This window comes from Ailuropoda melanoleuca, chromosome 14 (assembly GCF_002007445.2).
Source record: "Ailuropoda melanoleuca isolate Jingjing chromosome 14, ASM200744v2, whole genome shotgun sequence".
Taxonomy (NCBI): Eukaryota; Metazoa; Chordata; class Mammalia; order Carnivora; family Ursidae; genus Ailuropoda; species Ailuropoda melanoleuca.
In genome coordinates, this window is record NC_048231.1 from 2,277,067 (window position 1) to 2,297,603 (window position 20,537).

Genomic DNA, 20,537 nt, shown 5'->3' on the forward strand with positions numbered 1-20,537 from the left:
GAAAAACACTTTGGTAGGTCCTTGAAATGTTAAACATAGAGTTAGGACCCTGACATTGCACTCCTTGGTCTATACCCAAGAGAATTGAAAACATCTCCATACAAAAACTTGTACATGAATGTTCATACCAGCTTGTTCATAATAGCCAAAAAATGGAAACAACCTACATGTCTATCAATTGATAAACAAAATGTCACATATCTGTGTAGTGGAATATTATTTGACCATAAAAAGGAATGGCATACTGATAGATGCTGCAACATGAATAAACCGTAAAAATATTATACTAAGTGAAAGAAGTCAGTCACAAAAGTATAATGCATGATTCTGTTTACATAAAATATCCAGAACAGGCAAAACCATAGAGACAGAAAGTAGATGAGTGGTTCGCCACTCTCAGGAGCTGAGAGGAGTGAGGGAATGACTGCTAATGGATACAGGGCTTCTTCAACGGGTGATGAAATGTTCAGAAATCAGATTGTGGTGATGGTTGCATAACTCAGAATGTTCTAGAAGCCACTGAACTGTATGCTTTGAATGAGTGAATTTTATAGTTTGTGAAATATATCTCAATATATCTGTATATGAAAAAGTCCCAGAAATGTGGAGTAAATTTGAAGAGAAGGGAAATCTTTATGAAGACAATGACTTTTGACCTATGGATTAAAGGGAGAGGAGTAGTTTTCTGCATAAAGTAAAAGGACTTTTCAGCCAAAGAGAAAAGCAAGGGATTGTAAACTGCATGGTACAGCTGACCCTTGAACAATACTGGTTTGAACTGTGTGGGTCCTCTTATACCTGGACTTTTCAATAAGTACAGTACAGAACTGTAAAGGTGCTTTCTCTTCCTTGTGATTTTCTTAATAACATTTTCTTTTGCCTACCGTTATTGTAAAAATACAGTATATAATACATATAACATAAATAAAATGTGTTTATTGACTGTTACCAGTAAGGTTTCAGTAGACTATTAATAGTTAAGTTTTGGGGGAGTCAAAAGTTATGCATGGATTTTCAACAGCTCAGGGGTCAGTGCCCCAACCCCCGCCATGTTGTTGAAGGGTCAACTAAAAGGTTTGTGGGAAATAAGATTAGAAAGGAGGGGGTGTCCCTGGGTGGCTCATTTGGTGAAGCCTCTGACTCCTGGTTTTGGCTCAGGTCATGATCTCAGGGTGATGAGATCAAGCCCCATGTCTGGCTCCACACTCAGTGAGGAGTCTGCTTGAGATTCTCTCCCTCTCCCTCTGCCCCTCCAGCTCGTGCTTTCTCTCTCTCTAAAAATAAATAAATCTTTAAAAAAAAAAAAAAAAGTAAGGAGGGCCTGGATTAGCCAGTCTCAGCAGGAAAGAGAAGGAGTGACCAAAAGGGGTAATTAAAGAGAATGTGTTGAAGAGATTGACCACAGAGGTGTGTGTGGACAGAGGTAAAAGAATCCAAAGGGGGTGATGAAGCTTACCTCAGACCAACAACAGCAGGAAGTTGTTATAGTCCCTAAGCCTAAGGGTCCCGTGGAGGGGAAAATGACCAGAACTTGGTGAGAGCCACAGCGATAGGAAAGAATCAAATCGATTTGGACGCTAGGTAGAGGAACACAGCCAGTGCCAGACCATAGAGGAAAGAAGCCCAAGGGTGGGGCAGGGGTGGAATACTGTGATTGCTGTCTTTCCCACCCTCCGGTCTCCTGACAGCTGACCCACAAGGCAGAGCACAGAACCTGTTGACAGAGTGCATACAGGTCAGCCTCCTGGGGTGGAGAGCCGGGCCAAGTGTGAGGAGTGAGTCTGGAGAGCAAGCAGCTCAGGGCCGGATCATAAAAGATTTGTGCGCTTTGCCAAGCATTCTGGACTTTGTCCTGGAGACAGGAGGAAACCATAAAAGGGGTTTGAGTAGAGAAGTGACTGCAACGTGATAGTTTAGACGGGGAGAGCCTAAAACTGGTTCTCAAAGTGTGGTACCCACGCCAGCAGCATCCGCATCACTGGGAACTTGTCAGAGATGCAAATTCTTGGGTCCCCTCACTAAATTATGGGAGTGGGACCCAGCAATCTGTATTTTAACAAGCATCTTCAGGTGTGATTCTGGTGTGTGCCAAAGTTGGAGAACCACTGGCCTAGAACGTTATTCCTGAGTCACGAGCTCAGCAGAATTACTGGAAAATATATATGTGTAGTAGATATGCATAGAAATAGTCTGGAGGGTTATTCTTCAAACTATTAATAATTCTTATCTCTAAGTGGTAAAATTACATGGGTTTTGCTTTCTTCTTTTATTTGTATTTTAATGAATTTTCATAATGCACATGCCTTTTGATATAAGAAATATAAGTTATTTAAAAGAGAAGGCAGTGCTCACTTTGGCAGCTTACACGAAAATTAGAACGACACAGAGATTAGCGCCGCCCTTGCACGAGGAGGACATGCAAATTCATCAAATATTCCATATTTTTGAAAAATAATAAAAAAAATAGAAGACAGAAAATGTAATGGAAATATGTTATTACTTAAACACAATTTTAAAAATACGTATATATAACTAAATTATCATAAACAAAGTTAAAAGAGATGTCAAGCTGAGAAGAATTTGTAAATTGTATGACAGTAGGTTAAAAAAAAAAAGAATATCCCAATATAAAAGTTGGCTAAAGTTGTAAACCATTATCTAAAAAAGAAGAAATATGAATAAGAATGTGAATTTTTAAAAATGTAGATATGGATTTTGAAAAATTAACATTGCCAATAATTGAAGAAATGAAAAACTAGAACAAGGCACACTTTTTGCTTATCTGATTGGCAAAGATGGAGTAATCCAGAGTTTTGTGAGAGTGTGGAAAATGAATATTTTATCATGGTTTCAATAAGAATATAAAGAGTTACAAAATTCTTAGATGGAAATTTCAAAATATCTTCTGAAAGCCTTAAAATACAGTTTTTGATCAGATAGGAATTTTTCCTGAGAATATAATCAGATAATTGTCCATAAGTGTATGTTTACTTAATAAACTTTGAAAAGATGCTTAACTGTACTACTAATCTGAGAAACTCGATGGAAAACAATAAGCTATATTTCATCCATGACACTGTCAAAGCTTAACATTTTTTTCCAAAGTCAAGCATTGTCAAGGTTCTAATATGTATTGTTGATAGGAAGATAACGAGGCATATCCACTTTGGAAGACAAATTGGACACCATCTATTAAGAAAAACACTATGTTACTCCGACCCAATGACTCTACCTTTGGTGTCTAACCTAGAGAAAAAGATACACATGCACAAAGACAGAGAAATACCCACACACATGTTCACATCCTATTTATAACAGACCCCCCCAAAAGAGGAAGAGCAGCCTAAATTTCCATACATAAGTAAGAGATAGTAACATCATAATAGGAAGGAATGAATTAGATTTCTGTAGAACTGCATAGGAACAGATTATCAAAAATGTTACTGAATGAAAAAGCAAACTATGGAATGATACATGCAGAACAATACTGTTTGTGTAAAACAACATAAGACTTTACTAAATGTCTTTAATACGTATATGGTATATGTATATTATGTGTAAAAATGGATTACTCATCATAGTTATTTTCTCTGCTGAGAAAGGAGGGGATCAGTTTAGAAGACAGTCATCAAAGGGAGTTTTCATTTGCCTTGGAACAGTCTCATCTCTCTTTTTTTTAAGAACATTCATATACTTTAAAAATATTTGTATACAGGGAAAAGCTGGGATAATGTGTTGAAACATTAATAGTAATCAATTTGGGGTAGTGGGAAATGGGTATTAGGTTCTGGTTTTTATGTTTTATTTATTAAAAATTCAAGCTCTTCCCCAAAAGAAATGTATGTAAGAAATCTTTGCCAGAGCTTTGTTGAAGAAGAGGAAGGAGGAAGAACAGGAGGAGGAGGGAGAGGAGGAGAAGAAGAAAGAAAGACGGGTGGAAGAAAGGAAGGAAGGGAAGGAAAAAAGAAAGAAAAAAATCTGAAAGGCTCTATGGTATATGATTCTGGCTGCTAGGGGTTGGGGGAAGGAGGGATGTGTCGGAAAAGCGCAGAGGATTTTTAGGGCAGTGAAACCACACCGTATGGTATTTTCATAGCGGCTATGTGTCCTGTTATATGTGTTCAAACCCACAGCACGTATGACACCAAGGGTGAATCCTAATGTGAACTCGGGACTTCGGGTGATAATGACGTGTCAGTGTAGGTTCACCAATTGTAACAAATGTACCGCTCCGGTGAGGGATGTGGATAATGGGGAGGCTGTGCATGTGTGGGGGGCAAGGGCTATATGGGATATCTCTGTACCTTCCTCTTGGTTTTGCTGTGAACCTAAAACTACACTAAAAAAATAAAGTCTATTTAAAAAAAAACAACTTAAAAGTTACAACATAGAGGGTTGATGAAATTATGGTATACTGAAGAAGAAAGGTACGATATAGCTTTCCTTTGGTAGAAGAAACTATCATTAAAAACAATAAAAATATGAAGACATTTTTAAGCTTATAGGAAAGTATAAGATTAAAGTTTTTAAAAAGGCAGGTGCAAACAGAATTAATGTTAGGAATCCATTCTATGAAAGAGAAATGAACAGTTCTGAAAGATGGGTCTATGGCAAAGTGTCTAATAGTTTATCTGTATTTTCTCCCTTATCTGAAGAGAGCCTTATTAATTAAAAAATAAAACCGATAAAAGAAAAAGAATCTAGCAAGGATAGGGAAGAAAGATAAGTGAACAACACGCCTCGTATTGCCCTAGGTGATACTTGATTTTCATTTGGCTTCAATACCTCCCTTTTGTTATCTTAAAAAAATACCACACAACCGTCCAGCAGCTTCTTTTCCCTAAAAGACATGGGAACCCCTCTGATGGGCAAAAAGGATTTGAAACATAATTTCAAATGAAAAGGTAAATGATTTACCGCATTGCCTCCTAATGGGGGATAGCTGAAGACACAGCAATGCGTTCCATGAATAGGAACCTGGGTTCCAAGAGCCGCCAGTATTTCTAAACCAGAGAGAGCCAAGCCACCTCGCTCGGAATTACCCGGAGGGCTCTTGAAAAGGAAGTTTCACACAAGGACTGGCGCTTGGGGCAAGAGGCCCGGGAACTGCAGAAATAAACACTCTGGAAGATTTCCTATGTGCTCTCAAATTCAAAAACCTTTGCCAGAGACTAATCACCGAATCATTGGGATTTTTCAGAAACCTGGATTCTTCATTAAAGGGCCAGTCCTAACGATTGAGGTGAGGATAGCACAAGCAGTGTCTTTGAGCTGGGTTTGAGGAGTCCCAACACCAGAGGGGTAGAAGCTATTGTTGCCAGTCACACTCCCTCAGTGGCAGAGCCTCGGCATTATACAGATGACCAGAGCCAGAAGGAAATGCTCTCAGAAGGAATTCCCTTTAGGTAGCCCGATAGGAGAGAGAGTATGGGTAAGGGAATTCCTGTCAATCCAAAGCCCAGAGGAACGGTGCGGACAGCCAGGGCCAGGCCTAGCACGTAAGGACGTAAACCAAACCTCCCAGAATGCAGGGAATTCTTCTGATGCATCACAAAGAAAGTCTGCTTCTGACAAAGGACCGTCTTCAGTCCCTAAGTGCCTCAGGATGATAACAAGCCTTGCTAAATATTCCTCGGAAAACTCTAAAAATGATTTGCCCTATCCCTTTCCTGCCTCCAACCAATTTCTGACTGTAGGATATAGAGACAGAACATGACAGCAAAACCTCTCCTCCCCAGTAAATGTGAGTTTTAGCACACATGCAGCACTCTCCTGAGTGGAATGTTCTAGACCTCTGCTGTTGCCTATGTAACCACTGGCCACATGTGGCTACTGAGCACTTGCAGTGTGGCTAGTATGAACTGAGATGTGCTGCAGGCGTAAAAAACATGGATTTTGAAGACAGTATAAAACAAAGACTGCAAATTACTAAATTTTTATTTGATTACATGTTGAAAAGGTATTTGGTTAAATAAAATATATCATTACAAGTGCTTTCTCCTGTTTCTTCATACTTTTTTTTAAATGTGGCTACTAGAACACCTTCAAGTATATATGGGACTTGTACTGTATTTCCATCAGACAGTTCCTGAGAATGAAAAAGCAGGCAGGTGCTGCCGAGCCAAACCTGTAAGTGGGAGGTGGGTCCTGTGTTGCGTTTGCACCGAGCCCAACCAGAAGCACAGCTTCCATTTCAAACACGGCTCTGTCTGAACTTCTCTCCAATCGCAGAGATTTCTCTCCTTTCCTTTGGTGACGTTCCTCGGGGCAAAATGAGAGATGCACTCTTCTTTTCGCTTTCTTCATCTCTCAGTTCCTCAAGGTCAGGCGCCACGGTGCCTTCTGTGTTTTGCATGGCTCTGCACCTACTGTGAATGCAAGATGAAGATATGACCCACAGTGATCACCCTCCGTGCAAACTCCCGTCTGCTGTTCACACCTGATGTGTGTTCATCGCCATTTGCGGGTGTTCATTACCACTCGGGTTTATAGACGAACAACCACAGCTAATTGATGAACATTTATTGTTCATGAATAAAAGCTGATTGAGAGATGATCATAGCGTTCTAGTTAACTCTGAACAATAGATCAAAAGGGAATTCAAGCCCCAGAAGACACCTGTTTTGTGCAAAGCATAGGGGAGTAAGTATACATTTAACCAGGAAAAAAAGAAGCAATGAGATTAGAATTGTGCATAAAGTACGCGTTCAGTAACCACGGCTGGAGGACTTTGGTCTGAGAGGGAATCGCTGGTAGAAGGGATTGTAGACGTGGGTGGAGGTTTTAGAGCTGATTAAGACAGGTCTCCCAAGCTGGCAGAGCTAGTCTGTTGCAGCTCCTTGTGTGTTTAATTACACACTGAGCTCTTCTTACGAGATGCTAAATAGCGTGTGCAAGTGTGCATACAGGTACTCCCGCACACGCTGTGTGCACACGCACACACATTCGCTCACACGCTTCGCCTCACACCATCCCCCTTCTATGGCTAAAAGCTCCACAGTTCCCATAAAAACCCCTCATGGGAAACGAGGAGCTTTTCAAATATGAATCTGAAAAAATTTAGAGGATTATAATGTTTAATCTTAAAACATTTGTTATTCTGTGGCTGCTTGTACCAGTGGGCAATTACCAAAACAAAGATTAACGAAAATCCGACTTTGGCCAGTTCTGGAAAATCTGTGGGTCAAAGGGAGGAGTTTGTGAAAATCACAAACACATTTTAAAGGATTAAGCAACTCTCTTGCAGTGTTTCTGTGGGACCTGCCCCATTCCCTCCTATTCCAATACTCTCCCCCCGCCCCCCCACCCCTGCAACCCTACTCTGACTTGGTTTTCATATTGTTTGTTTTTAAATGTTGCAACCTAGTGCCAACTAGAGATAACCTGCGTTTGCAAGATTCGTTTCTAAAAATTAAAATGCTTCTAGAAAATTAGGAGCTATCAGTCATTCATATGTTTGTGTGAACTTGTTCAATGACACCTGAGACCAGCTGTGTTGGAAAAATAGATGGAGGGGCTCTGACTGAGGGGAGGAGAGGGCAAGTAATCTGTGGAACTTGGAGCACTTTCGGAATTCAGACAGACATTGGAAGGTACCACGGTGGAGAATACTGAGTGCCTCGAGAAAATGCAAGCCCAGTGAGAAGGGACACCAGCTATGGAAAGAGCAAGGCCCAAAGCGAGGTGAGGAAATGGATAAGGACATGGTTCACCTGGTTCAGATTCTCCTAGGGCACGATTCATGGGCTCAGGAGAAGGAAAAGGAATGCTCTTTCCTGTCTTCTGCCCTCTATTCCTTCAAAGACTGTCCCCTTTCCCCCACATTCAGACTTCAGGCTAGCAAGATTAATGCTGTGACTAACTCTATTCTGTGGTGCGGTTGCTTTTTTGGTCTAGCCTGGGAACCTGATCACCATTTAAAACAATTTTTTTTTTTTAAAGAAAAAACAAGCATTCTTGATTGCAAGCAGGTGAAATGGGCACAAAATGGACTTTGGGGACAACATAATTCTGAAGATATAAACTACCCATATATATAGTTTGGATAATAGCCTCATGCTTCTAATAAAGTCATCTTTATGCTCTTGAGATCATTAATCTATGATCCCGTAATAAAAAAAGTAATTTTTAATGAAAAAAATCATTTCATAAAAAACCGCATTATCTTCTTAAGATCATTTTTATCATTATTCTGCAGACCGGTGAAAACGTTTTTAAGAACAGCCTGTAGGGCCCTGTTCTAAGCTCCTGCAGCCACAGTACTAGTGGGGTTTCTCCAGAATTCTCTCTGCATTCCACCTATGAGACCTACAACGCCAGGCTGACTGCCTCTCTTCCTGGTTCAGAACCACACCCCTCTGCTAAGTCTATCACATGTTTCTCTTTCCTGTTTGGGGGAAATGCTCAGTTCCCCGCACCCAGTAAGGAACCGGTCTTCTCTCGACTCACAGTCTGATGCCGCACTTCTGCCCAAGTTGAGTAAAATGACATATGTACTTCATTTCTGGAACTCCATAGCAGAATGAAGCCACAAGAGAAAAATACAGAGTTCTGCATAGCATTTTGAGGAAGGTTGTTCTGTTTTATTACGAATGCAGCGGGTGGAGGGTGCCGGTAAATGGCTGACAATTGGATCTGCGGGGGAAGCTCTAATCTGTAGCATTTGCAGATTTCTGTGACGTAACTCCTCCCACCATGACTGATTTCTCGCTACCCATGTGATGTCCCTGACTGGACGGGCCAGAGCGCAGCTGGGTAGGGAGGTGCCCAGTATACCACGATGTGGTACTGGCACCACTCGTTCAGACGGAATCTCAAGATCACAGCTAACAGTGAAATGTGGTAACATTTAACACGTGATGAGTTTTGAGTATTTATCACCTTTGTTTTTAATATAATTTATTAACTGCAAGTTTATATGATTAAGTTTTTACAATGAACGATGTTTAGCAACTGGCTCACAGGGGCCCCTGGGTGGCTGGGTCAGTTAAGCATCAGACTCTTGATTTCTGCTCAGGCCATGATCTCAGGGTCATGAGATCCAGCCTCAGGTTAGATTCCACACTCAGATTCTGCTTGAGATTCTCTCCATACCCCTGTTCTCTCTCCCTCTCTCAAAAAGCAAAACAAAACAAAACCAACTGCCTCACAGAATCCTTGAAATCTAACGATGGGTTTTTGTGAGGCCGTGCCATGGGCCTTCGGCGTGCCACTGATGGAGAGCTACCCTGAGCAGGGGACGCTTCACCTACACATTTTAAGTAGTGATAGGTATGGTGAAAAGTCTTCCCAAGATGATGGCTGAAGGGATCTGCCACTAGAGTTTCAGGGATATAATCAAACACATTTAAAATCACATATTCATCTGAGACATCTGGGTTTTCTTTGGAGGTTCCCATCCTAGTGTTGACCTTACTCAAAGCTCTTCACCTTGCAAATTCTAGTGGGCTCGTAGCCAGAGGTGGTCTAGCTTCCAGCACAGTTAACTTCCATGCGTAAGTCAAGAGGGGAACGACCCTGTTATTCAGAATCACTGTTACATGTGAGTGAAAAGTAATGAGCTTATATTTTACTTGCTTTAACTATGTTTAGATTTAAATGAGTATAATTTCCTAAAACAATAACATAAATCCCAGAGAAGAAAACCTGTCACTTGCAGGAAAGCAAAGCCAGAATAAAGCATTTCAATATCTCCTTTTCCACTTTAGCTGGGTGGTTAGTCTTCTGACAACCCAAAATATTATTTTAGGAGCTTGAGACACAGGGAGAGGGCATAGACAACCCAAGAGAAAAGGTTACAATCACAGTTTGGTGAAGAGAAAACACTCTCACAAAGATAATATGCCATGACATATTGTATTGAAGGGTGGCTTTCCATGAGAAATTCCACATCACAAGGTTCTCATGTAATGCAGGACTAAAGTCGCCCCTAATCTCCAAATCCAGTGTCTAAGTGCTAGCATAACCTGCTGTGAAACAAAGCGCTTTCATAAATCCTACATGCTGTAATATTTCAGCTACAAAGCAAGTTATATCTGCCAGGATAATTCCCAACGAGGAAAGTTACAGAAAAAGTAAGTAGAGTTCTCTCCCTCCACAGAACGCCCAGCCCAGCTTTTACGGGTAGATGAGGTTTTGCCACATGGAGACTGACCATTTTGGGGTTAAAGAGCCCATGCAGAGATTGGATGTTTAAAGAGAAAAAGAAAATGAAAATTATGTGACACACTCAGTAGGGGATATTTTGAGAGCTAACTTGGGATGGTTTACCTAAAATGCATGGCCAGGGAATTTTTACCAATGGAAAGTCAGTAGAGTCTTCACATGAGAATTCCTAATCCAGAGTGACGGGACTGTGTACCTGGAGGCAAGACTTCAACCTTCAAAACCAGAAACAGTCAGCATTAAGATGGCCATGCAATGCAGGAAGTACTTGGCATTTTCTGTTTCTTAGTCTTGATAAGTTTCAGGTTGCTATCTTCTGTTTTTAGATCCTATCTTTATTTCCTAATCAGATGTTCAACTGCTTTACATTTATGTAACTATAACGTGACGGTGTGTAATACTGCTGAGATCAACAAAGCCAATTTTCTCTTGTTTGGGTTCACGTTGTGTTCTGGGTTGCATTTTGTCCCACTCCCACCTCACCCCCAAATTCTTACACTGAAATCCTAAACCCCCAGTACCTTAGGGTGTGACCTTATTTGGAAACAGAAACTTTACAGAGATAATCGAGCTAAAGAGAGGTCATTAAAGTGGGCCTTAATCCAGTATGCCTGGAGTCTTTATATAAAGGAGAAATTTGGACAGAGAGACAGACACACATGGAGGGAAGACTATGTGAACAGACATAGGGAATGAACGGCCAATTGCAAGCCAAGGAGAAAGGCCTGGAACAGATCTTCCCTCATAGCCCTTAGAAGGAACCGCCAGCCCACAACTTGATTTTAGACTTCTAGCCTCCAGAACTGTGACACAATAGGGGCGCCTGGGTGGCACAGTGGTTGAGCGTCTGCCTTCGGCTTAGGGCGTGATCCGGCGTTATGGGATCGAGCCCCACATCAGGCTCCTCTGCTATGAGCCTGCTTCTTCCTCTCCCACTCCCCCTGCTTGTGTTCCCTCTCTCACTGGCTGTCTCTATCTCTGTCAAATAAATAAATAAGTAAATCTTAAAAAAAAAAAAAAAGAACTGTGACACAATAAATTTTTGTTATTCAAGCCACTCAGCGCGTGGTACTCTGTTACGCATCTCTTGCCAATGAACACACCTAGTGTACTGTAGAGGGCCAGATAACTATGGACAACAGAAGGTGCTTCCTTTCCCCTCAGACATTCATTCTCTCTGAAAGTTCCTTCAGCTACCTCACCGGCATTATTAGACTTCATCTCTACCAGTTTAAGCTCCTTTGAGGACATGATTCAGTTCTCTCAGCGAATACCGGACCTGAGCTAATAGAAAACATCAACGGTAACATCTACAGATAATAAAAACAAGTATCTGGGAAATTTGGCAATATACATCAAAAGCATGAAAACCCTTTATGTCCACCTGTGTTGTATTTCTACCTCTAAAGACATACTCGTTGGTGGGCACAAAAATTGAAGTAGGAGGTACATCAGAGCTATTTTTAATACCAAAAGATTGGAAGTGACTTATTGCACAATAGATGATTGATTAAATAAAAGATGGTTATCTTGACATAATAAAATACCATGTAGCCATTAAAATGCAGATGTAAAAAAATTGTGCTGACATAGAAAATTCCCAAGATATATTTTCAAATAAAATAAGCCAATTATAAAATAAAATGATCCCAGGTTTGAAGGAGGAGGGCAGGGGAAGAAATATTAATACTTCTCTCTGGTTTGTAGACTTATGGGTGATTTTATTGTCTTAGGTAGCAGTTTTTTTTTTCTAAATTCTCTACAAAAAAACCCCATGAATTCCTCTTATAATTAGAAAAAAAAAAACCTTGGGTATAAGAATTCATAAAATAATTCTTAAGGGCACGATCTTGAGATTATTTGACCTAGTTTTAAATATATATAACTATTTCATTTTCACATAATGCACATACATAAAAGCACACAAATCATAAATGTACAGCATGATGAATTTTTGAAGTGAAATACCCATGTAACCAGCTCCCAGACAAAAAATTTGAGCAATAGTAGCACCCTCGAGCTCTCCTGCATGCTCCCTCCTGTAACTATCCCCGAAAAGTAACTACTCTTCTGCTTTCTAACATCATTATTAGTTTTACCCAATTTTTAGTTTTATGTAAATATACACGGTATAACTCTCTTGCTTAATGTTATTTTTGTGGGGATTCATCCACATTTTTACAAGCAGACATGCCCCATTCACTCTCACTGCTGGACAGCAGGAGTTGCCAAATTATGGCTCACGGCCAGCACTGATTTTGTAAATAAAGTTTTATTGGAACATAGCCATGCCCATTTCTTTACATCTTGGCTGCTTTCATGCTACAATGGCAGAGTTGAGTAGTTATAACAGAGATCACATGGCCCACAGGACCTCACTATATAGCCCCTTCCAGAAAAAGTTTGCCGACTTCTGCTATATAGTATGAACTGTGTGCCTGTGCCACAGTCTATCTATCCATTCTACTTTGCATAAACAACTGTGCTGTTTCTATTTTGGGGCTATGATCAGGTGGCCAGATTCAGCAAGTAAAAATATAGACTTTCCAATTAAGTCTGAATTTTAGACAAACCAACAATATTTTTAGTATATCTCAAATATGGCCTGGCCACCCTAGACTATAATAGCATAGCTATTAACATTCAAATATGTGTCTTTTGGTGAATACATATACATGGCCCTGCTGGGTATATTCCTAGGAGTGAATTGCTGAGCTATACCCTATGGGTATGTTCACATTCAGCAGACACTAATAAAGAGTTTTGCAAAGCAGTTATTCAAATTGTTACTCTCACTGGCAGCATATGATTTAGTTGCCAATCATTAATATAGTTAGTCCTTTTCATTTTAACCAATCTGATGAGTATGCAGTAATATCCCACGGTGGCCTTTATTCGCATTTCCCTGATGACTAATTAGTTTGAGCACCTTTCCACATGCTCAGTTGAAATGTTATGATTTCACACGTGCACATGCTCATTGACCATTTGGGTATGGGATTTGTACGTGTGTATGTGTAGTGCCTATTTAAGATTTTTGGTCATTTTTTTTGGTTGGGTTATCTGCCTTTTTCATGCTAGTCAATGATTTATGGCATGATCTGGCTTAAAATGGCGAACTGGAACAATCAGATTCTTTTCTTTCTTTTTTTCTCTTTCATTTTCTCTCCTTCTCTGGACTTTGACCTGGAAAAGATATAGAAAAAACGATGGGTTTCAGCAGGACAGGATCCGAAAATTCATAAGGTGACAGAGGATCACTGTTCAATAGAACTTTCTCAAATGACAGGAATACTCTATATCTGAGATACCAACATGGTAGCCTAGCCTCATGTAGCCTCATTGTTTGAAATGTGGCAATTGTGATTGAGGAAGTGAGTGTTACATTTTATTTAATTTTAATTAATTTAAGTTTAAATAGCCACATGTGGCCAGTGGCTACAGAATTGAATAGTACAGGTCTCATAGATGGGCCGAGCGTAAGCCAGTTATAAATAAGCTAGTATAGGGATCCTAGCTAAGATAGTCACAGGAGAGCTGCTGCTGCTGCTTCTTTTTTTTTTTTAAATTAAAGTTTCAATTTTTTAAAGTAATTTCTACACCCAATGTAGGGCTGGAACTCAGGACCTAGATATCAAGAGTCACATGCTCTTCTGACTGAGCCAGCCAGGAGCCCCTCAAAGGAGAGTTTCTGTTTCTGAATTCCCAAGAGCTGTTCACATGAGACTGGTCTGAAGGGTTTTGAATGGCTGGAGCTATTTCCATGTCCGCTTTTACTGTGGTCTGATCTTATGAATGTTCCTGTTCTTAGATTTCTGTATGACTGCATCTCCCTTGTACTGCCCCATGCTGGTTTTTCAGCTTTTCCAAGTTCTCAAACACAGTGAAATCAATCTTTTCCAAGTGACTTTGCTGTGACTAAATTGATTAGTTGGCTCAGAATACTCCAAAGTCCTCTCCCTCAGGAAGAACCAAATTTTACTGTGAAGACCTTGACAGATTTACCAGCTTTCCTCAACACCTCTTGGGGTGCCTGCCAGTTCACAACACTTCTTCCTCTCTGGGAAGACTCCCAGAGACACAGGGTAGGGCCTGAGTGACCATATCTAAGCCACATGATCTTGTCATCTTCTCTACAGAGGAGTGGTTCAAAAACTTTCATGTGGGTCTGAATCAGCAGGAGGACTTGTTAAAACACAGACTGTGGGACCCATTCCTCCATTTCCTTTTCCAGTTGGTCTGTGGATGGGGCCCAAGCGTTTGTGTTTATAACAAGTTCTCGGGTGATACCGATGCTGTGGGTCTGGGGCCCCACACTTTAGGAACCACTGCTGTAGATAATTAACTCAGGGATAGTCACCCTGAGATAGGGCTCTCAGCTTCTCAGGAATTTGTGACTTGGAACAAAGAGATGTGGAGACTGAGGGCTGTTGGAGCAGTGCTCTGGAGAGAAGTTCCAAAAACTATCACTGTTTCAGTTCTCTAAGCTGGTAGGTGGAGCCTTGGTTATTTAATCCTTTCACTTAATCCTATTACTTTCATTATTTTCCATAAACTAGCCACAGAAAAGTTTCTGTTGCCTGCCCCTAAAAATTTAGACATAAGTATTAGACACAAGAACTTAGATACAACTTTAGATACAAGAACTTAGAACTTGAACTGTAAGACACAAGTATATCAGTTATGGGTTCTGCCGGGGGGTGGGGGGAAACATCCTAAGTATTTAAAACAGACATAATACAGTACAGGGAATTGGTCATGGGGTGATAGAAAGTCTGAGAAGCCAAACATGCAATGAGAGATTTGCAACAGCAGGAAGTGACCTCCACCCCTAGGCTGGAGGGACAGACAAGGGGAGCGGGTGGCATTAACAGAGGCTGGAAGAAGCTGGAACCACCGTGGACCGGCCCAACGTGGGAAATGCTGCGACCCTTGCCATATACATCACCCAGTGCTACTCTGTGGAAGTGGACATGGAGAAATGCCCTGGTCTCATGCTTGCTCTTGCTTCCAACCTCTCAGCAGTGCCTCTCTCTGCTCAGAGGCCTGCGGAAGATGGCCTGTGATAGTGAGGACAGCTTGGGACAGTGGGGAAGGACAAGGCATGGATCTGAAAACAAGCCAAGGACCAGCACTGTTCAATTTGGATTTCTCATGGTTTTTTGTTTTTTGTTTTTCCAAAGTACATTTCGTCTGCTTACAGGTTAGTGAGATAATATGTGCTTGCTATATAATTTCTAATAGTTTCTTGTTAAGAACAAATTTTTAAAAATTTAAATAGCTTTTTATTGTTTCATAATTACAGTTGACATTTGAGATAATCTTCAGGGGAAAATTGCAAATGATAACAAGAACCAGCATCTGAATTTTCAATGGCAGAAGTGTTTTTACGTGTCTCATCTAATTTAATGCTCAAAAACCTTGTGAAGTAGGTTTCACTGTTAACTCCATTGGAAGAATAGGAAATTGAGGCTCAGAGGGTAAACAACACAGAATAAGCAAAAGGTCACATTGCTCAAAAGCGGTAAAATGGCATGATCCCAAACCTGGGCTCAGCACATAAGCTCAGTTGTTGCAAAACATCAAACTATTGTGTGAAAACACTTGCAAAGCTACAAACTTAAAATTCTTTCTCTGTTTATATCTCATTTCCTCCCTTATCTAAAACCCAACGTGTAGAGTAAAACCTTGTAACCAGAACTGAGAGAAGTTATTTTGAAAGATAGCAAAATACCCCACGACAACTTCCCCTCCTCCACCTGTAGATGGTCAATTAACTCTATTTTCAGTAGTCCCACAGTTTCCTAATTAGTAGGCAACGATTATGGGGTAAGACAGGGTCTTTCATAAGATCATTCTAGAACAACAGCAATCATTTAAAAAGAAAAGGAAAAAAAGCAAAGATGCCCATTGAGCATATAAATTAAGCTAGACAGAGTGGGTGTTTCTGATGTCTTATGAGACTACTTAGTCACTTAGAATTAAATACAAACAAACACAATGAGTGTATGTGAATGTATGTGCATGTGTCTCATAGAAAGGAAGACAGAGACAGTTCCCTTCTGTCTGGTTAGAAGTTGTTAATCTTCCTCTGGTCCCAGGTCCACAGACTGCATTTCTGATGCTGAAGAGCCATCTTTGTTTCCCCTGGTTACCAATGAAACTGTGCAGGAATCAGTTCAAATCCATCACCACTTACAGAAAAATGCTTCCAAATACAACACCTTATTTTCTATGTCTGTTATTGATATATCTATTGAATAAGAAGGACAGCTGACACGTGCACATCTGCACATTTTTGTGCATAAAGTCTACCGTATATGATGTCTTTTACGTATGGAAAGGAGCTATGTAACATGGCACAGTCCTATAATATTAATTGCTATTGCGAATGGAATTTTTTTCTGCAGGCGGGCTCCATCCTCTCCTTTGCTGCTAGAGACCCAAGAGAAATTGCTGTAAAGTGATTTGTCCTATAAAGTTACTCCTCAGATTGTACCTCAATAATATACTTTTATCTGTAAAGATAAGCCCTGCCTTATAGAAAGTCTCCACATCCAATTTATTGACTCAATACATTTCAGGCTCACTGATTATGTTTCCATCTAAAAGCTTTACACAGTTATAAAACTGGAGAGCCTTTCGAATCATTTCAGGTCAAGTTTCTTTCTGAATATTTTTCCACAATGAGCTGCAATACATTAAGCCTACCCATTAACTAGAATATCACCAGTTATACTCTTGATCTGATGGCCAAGGGAACATTTGCATTGTCTGGGTTCCATTTAACACAATATTTGAAATGGATAGAATAGCTCAGAACATTCAAAGTTATCTTCCTTCAGTGGAGAAAAATGTGTCTGGTCTGTAAGGAATAGGCTTGTTAAAAGAAAATCAGAATTCAGCACTAAAACTCCTCTCTCAGCAAAACAAAGCATATGTCTCTCTCCTGAGTTTCTCAACCAGTTCCATGAATATTTTTCTCTTGAACCCAAGTTAATGTTGCATAATGAAATGAAAAAATAAGAGTGATAAGCTTTTCACCAATAATTAGGTGGAGTTGTTTGAAATCTTAATCGTGAACTTTTTTTTTTCACAAGATGTACAGTCTTTTAGAGATTTTGCCAGTGGAAATAAGGGTGTGAGCTGATCCTTATTTGTGATTGAGATATTTCAAGTGGCATTATAATTTGCCTTTACAACTGGAATAACTAGATGCACCGATTTCTTTTATCCACTTAAAAAGACACCTGGAGATTTGCTCTCAGTGTTAATTTTTGATAGCAGTTGGTATTCATTGAATAATGAAAAATGTCACGGAAAAATTTTACATATTGAAAATAAAATCTTCCTAAAGGGTCAGAACTCTGCTACACACCTTTTGCTTACCTTTAACTAAACATTTGGCTGTATTAAGATCACGGCATTCTTGAACAGCACGCTGTTGTTTGGTTTAAGTCATTTAAAAAATATTTGAGAGAAAGGTACGGAAAATGAGGGCAGAGTGTTGTGGATTTAAAAGTACATATATACATGTGTGTTGTTTATTAAAACTTCAGACAAGGACGTCGTCTTCCTGGGAGTTGAGAGCCATCAGAGCGGGAAGCCAGCTGCAGCGAAGAACAAAAGCATGGCTGCGCGATAGCACTATCTCTGCAGCAGCAGCAGGCTCCCTGATGGAGGGTTGCCGCGACTGTCTGTCTATTACACCGCATTTCTATTAGTGACAGCCTCCGTTATTCTGTCAGCTCAGCCAACTAAGCTGTTGCCTGCGTTGTGGTTGGTCACCCGGACTCCGTTAAATGGGAGAAGGAAAGAGGACAGAAAGGTGAATTGTAGTAAGTGGGTCACACGGGGATTTCTCTTCTTCGGGGCCCGCATCGCCTCATCCTCGGGGACGTGGGGGAATTCCAGGACCGCTTTTGACCCAGAAACCAGTGCGTCCTATTAATTAGTTTCTACGCGCAAGGACGGTAGTGAAAGGCTTAATCTTCTCTTTCCAGCTGGGGCCAAGAGCCGGGTTGATCAGAGCTGCCTGGCCCTTGCGCACCAGCGCCGGACCCCTGGTGGCCTTCCGAGCCCGCACTGGGCAGAGTGGAGGTCAAGTCAAAGGGCACGACCGCAGGGTGCCCGCGCCCGCGCTGTCCGCAACTGGGCTCCTTGAACGACCACCGCTAACACTGCAAGGCAGGAGGGCGGGGAGGGGGCGGGTCCCGGCGGGGGCGGGACCAAGGGGAGGGGACCAAGGCCGAGGAATACTTCGGGAAGTGTAGTTCTGTGACCCCAGTTAGCGTAGCTACTTGGGCTGTGCTTGTGAGACTCAGACTACAACTCCCAGGGGTGTGCGGGTCCGGCTGCGGCGTCCATGCGCAGTGGGCGCCACATTGTATCCTATCAGGCGAGGAGAGGGTGATGTCACCTGCGAGTTGGTAACCTACGAGCGGCTGTGAAGGAAACTGTTTAACCGGATCCCATTGTACGCGGAGCGCAGAGCCGCCTTTCCAGCATGCAGGGGCTGCTCAGGTAAGGGGGACGTGCCGCCTCGCTCGCAGCACTCATTCATTAAGTAGCACCGCGCGGTGGCGCGGGGGTGGGCGCGCTTCTTCGGGCCCAGCGCTGGGTTCGCGGCGCGCCCTCCCGCTGCCTCCCCGGAGCCCCAGGGCCAGTAGGTAAATATTAAACCCGTCCTTCAGGTTGGGTCTGGGTGGGAACGGGACCTCGACAGCTCCCGGCTGCCAAGCTGGGTTTCGGAAAATGGCTGCAAGCGCGGCGAAAAGCAAGGCGAGCCCGGAGGAAGGCGCCCCCGACGACATGGATCCCTCCCTCCTTTCTTTCTGAGGCTCTGGGATGCCAAAAGAGCAGGCAGGGTACCACTCGCCGCCTTGCTGCGGGCTCCCGAGGTTGCGGCGGTGGGGCGCCGGGGGGGTCGTGGCCTCGGCTGGGAGCTGCTGGCCGGGGAGGCTCCGAGGCAGGCGTGGTGGACTCGGAGGTGGCGACGGGGAAGGAGGGACTCGTTTACCCGCCGGCCCGCGTCCGAGCAGAACCCCAAACATCCTTGCAGTTCTCACTTCAAGCTTTATTCGAAAGGGACGGGTTGACTAATTCCGAGAAAGTTGGAAGCTAAAGGTCTCACAGGAGAAGAGGGAAACCCGCGCTGCGGAAGGAGCAAGGGGGTGTTGGCGGACGGCAGTGAGGAGAGGCTGCGCGGCGGGCGAAGCGGGTTCGAGGCGCCGCAGAGCGCTCCCGCCTCTCCGCCTGGGAAAGGTGCATCTTGGTTCCCCTTCTCTGATTGCTCCCTCCACAAAGAGCACCTGAGCGGGGGCGAAGCATCTGCCCAGAGTTTGGGGCTGGGAGGTGGTAAGGCGGTGCGGGGTGTCGAATAATCTAATGATGAGGCTCTCTGTGGGGCAGGAGGGCTGGGCAATAGGAACCAGCTGGTGTCGAAAATCCAGGTGCTTGTGATGGGCTTGCCCTTATACTTGAGACGCGCTCGAGGACCTAGAACTCTGTCCTCGGGATTTCCTTTCCCTAGCACCCTCATTCTTTCGTATACTCATTCATTCATCAAACCCCGAGAATGGCTCAAGTGGTCACAGCCTGGCGTTGGGGTGTTTTGTTCCCCCTCTTCAAAAAATATTTTAGTGGGCCCAGGAATAGATAACTACGCTTTATTTCCTCCAACTCTGTCCCCCACCCCATCTCCACCAGCGGGAGAGCATCAAGAACAAATGCTACCCGTGACCGTTTTGCTCTTATGGAGTTGGTAGTTGCTTAAGGCTGGGGAAGGACCCAGTAAATTGAAGCGGAGTTTGTCTGCAAGATGAATCCCGTTGCCATGGCGACTCCTGCCGTCGGAATCTTAACTGCTCCCACTGCTGTTTCAATTCGATGTGGCTCTGCGGGCAGCTGGGAGGGCGTGGCCAGTGGGTGTGGTCAAATGCTCGTTCCGGGCCCAGCTGCTCTCTCTTCTTCACCGGTTTCACGGCCCAGGCCTCTCGCCTTTCTCTTAGAAGTAGCTTGGACACAGTTCAGGACCCCTTTCCCTCTCTTGTGCGGGTACCTGGACTCTCCCCTCTCCGGAAGTAATCGTTTGGAGCCTTTTGCCTGAGGCAAGCTCTGAAAATTACAATGGAATGATCTCTTTTGCCTTGCAGGCTAGATGCATAATTTACCTAATACCTGACAGTGTTAGAGGCAGCTTTCTCAAGGAGGGCGTGTCCTCTGTTTTGCATGAAGAGAGCTTTCTAGCCACCAGTAAAGGGCATCAAATTGCTCTAGGTGCAGCTCTCTGGAAGTTTATAGGGACAATTAATGACTGAGCTTGAATTATGGAAGTCAGTATCATCCTTTGGGGTTCTCATAAAATCTAAAAG

General features: G+C 42.6%; 1 protein-coding gene and 1 pseudogene across 1 annotated transcript in view; both read left to right on the forward strand.

Moving 5' to 3' along the window:
* The first annotated feature begins 2,346 nt into the window (after nt 1-2,346).
* On the forward strand, nt 2,347-2,446 carry LOC117796262 (annotated as a pseudogene).
* Nucleotides 2,447-18,506: 16,060 nt separating this feature from the next.
* Nucleotides 18,507-20,537, forward strand: part of DAAM1 (dishevelled associated activator of morphogenesis 1) — a 172,808-nt gene continuing 170,777 nt past the window's right edge. Inside the window, exon 1 of the mRNA XM_034642666.1 lies at nt 18,507-18,687. The gene's annotated coding sequence lies outside the window, so the exon portion shown is untranslated. The remainder of the gene's footprint in view (nt 18,688-20,537) is intronic.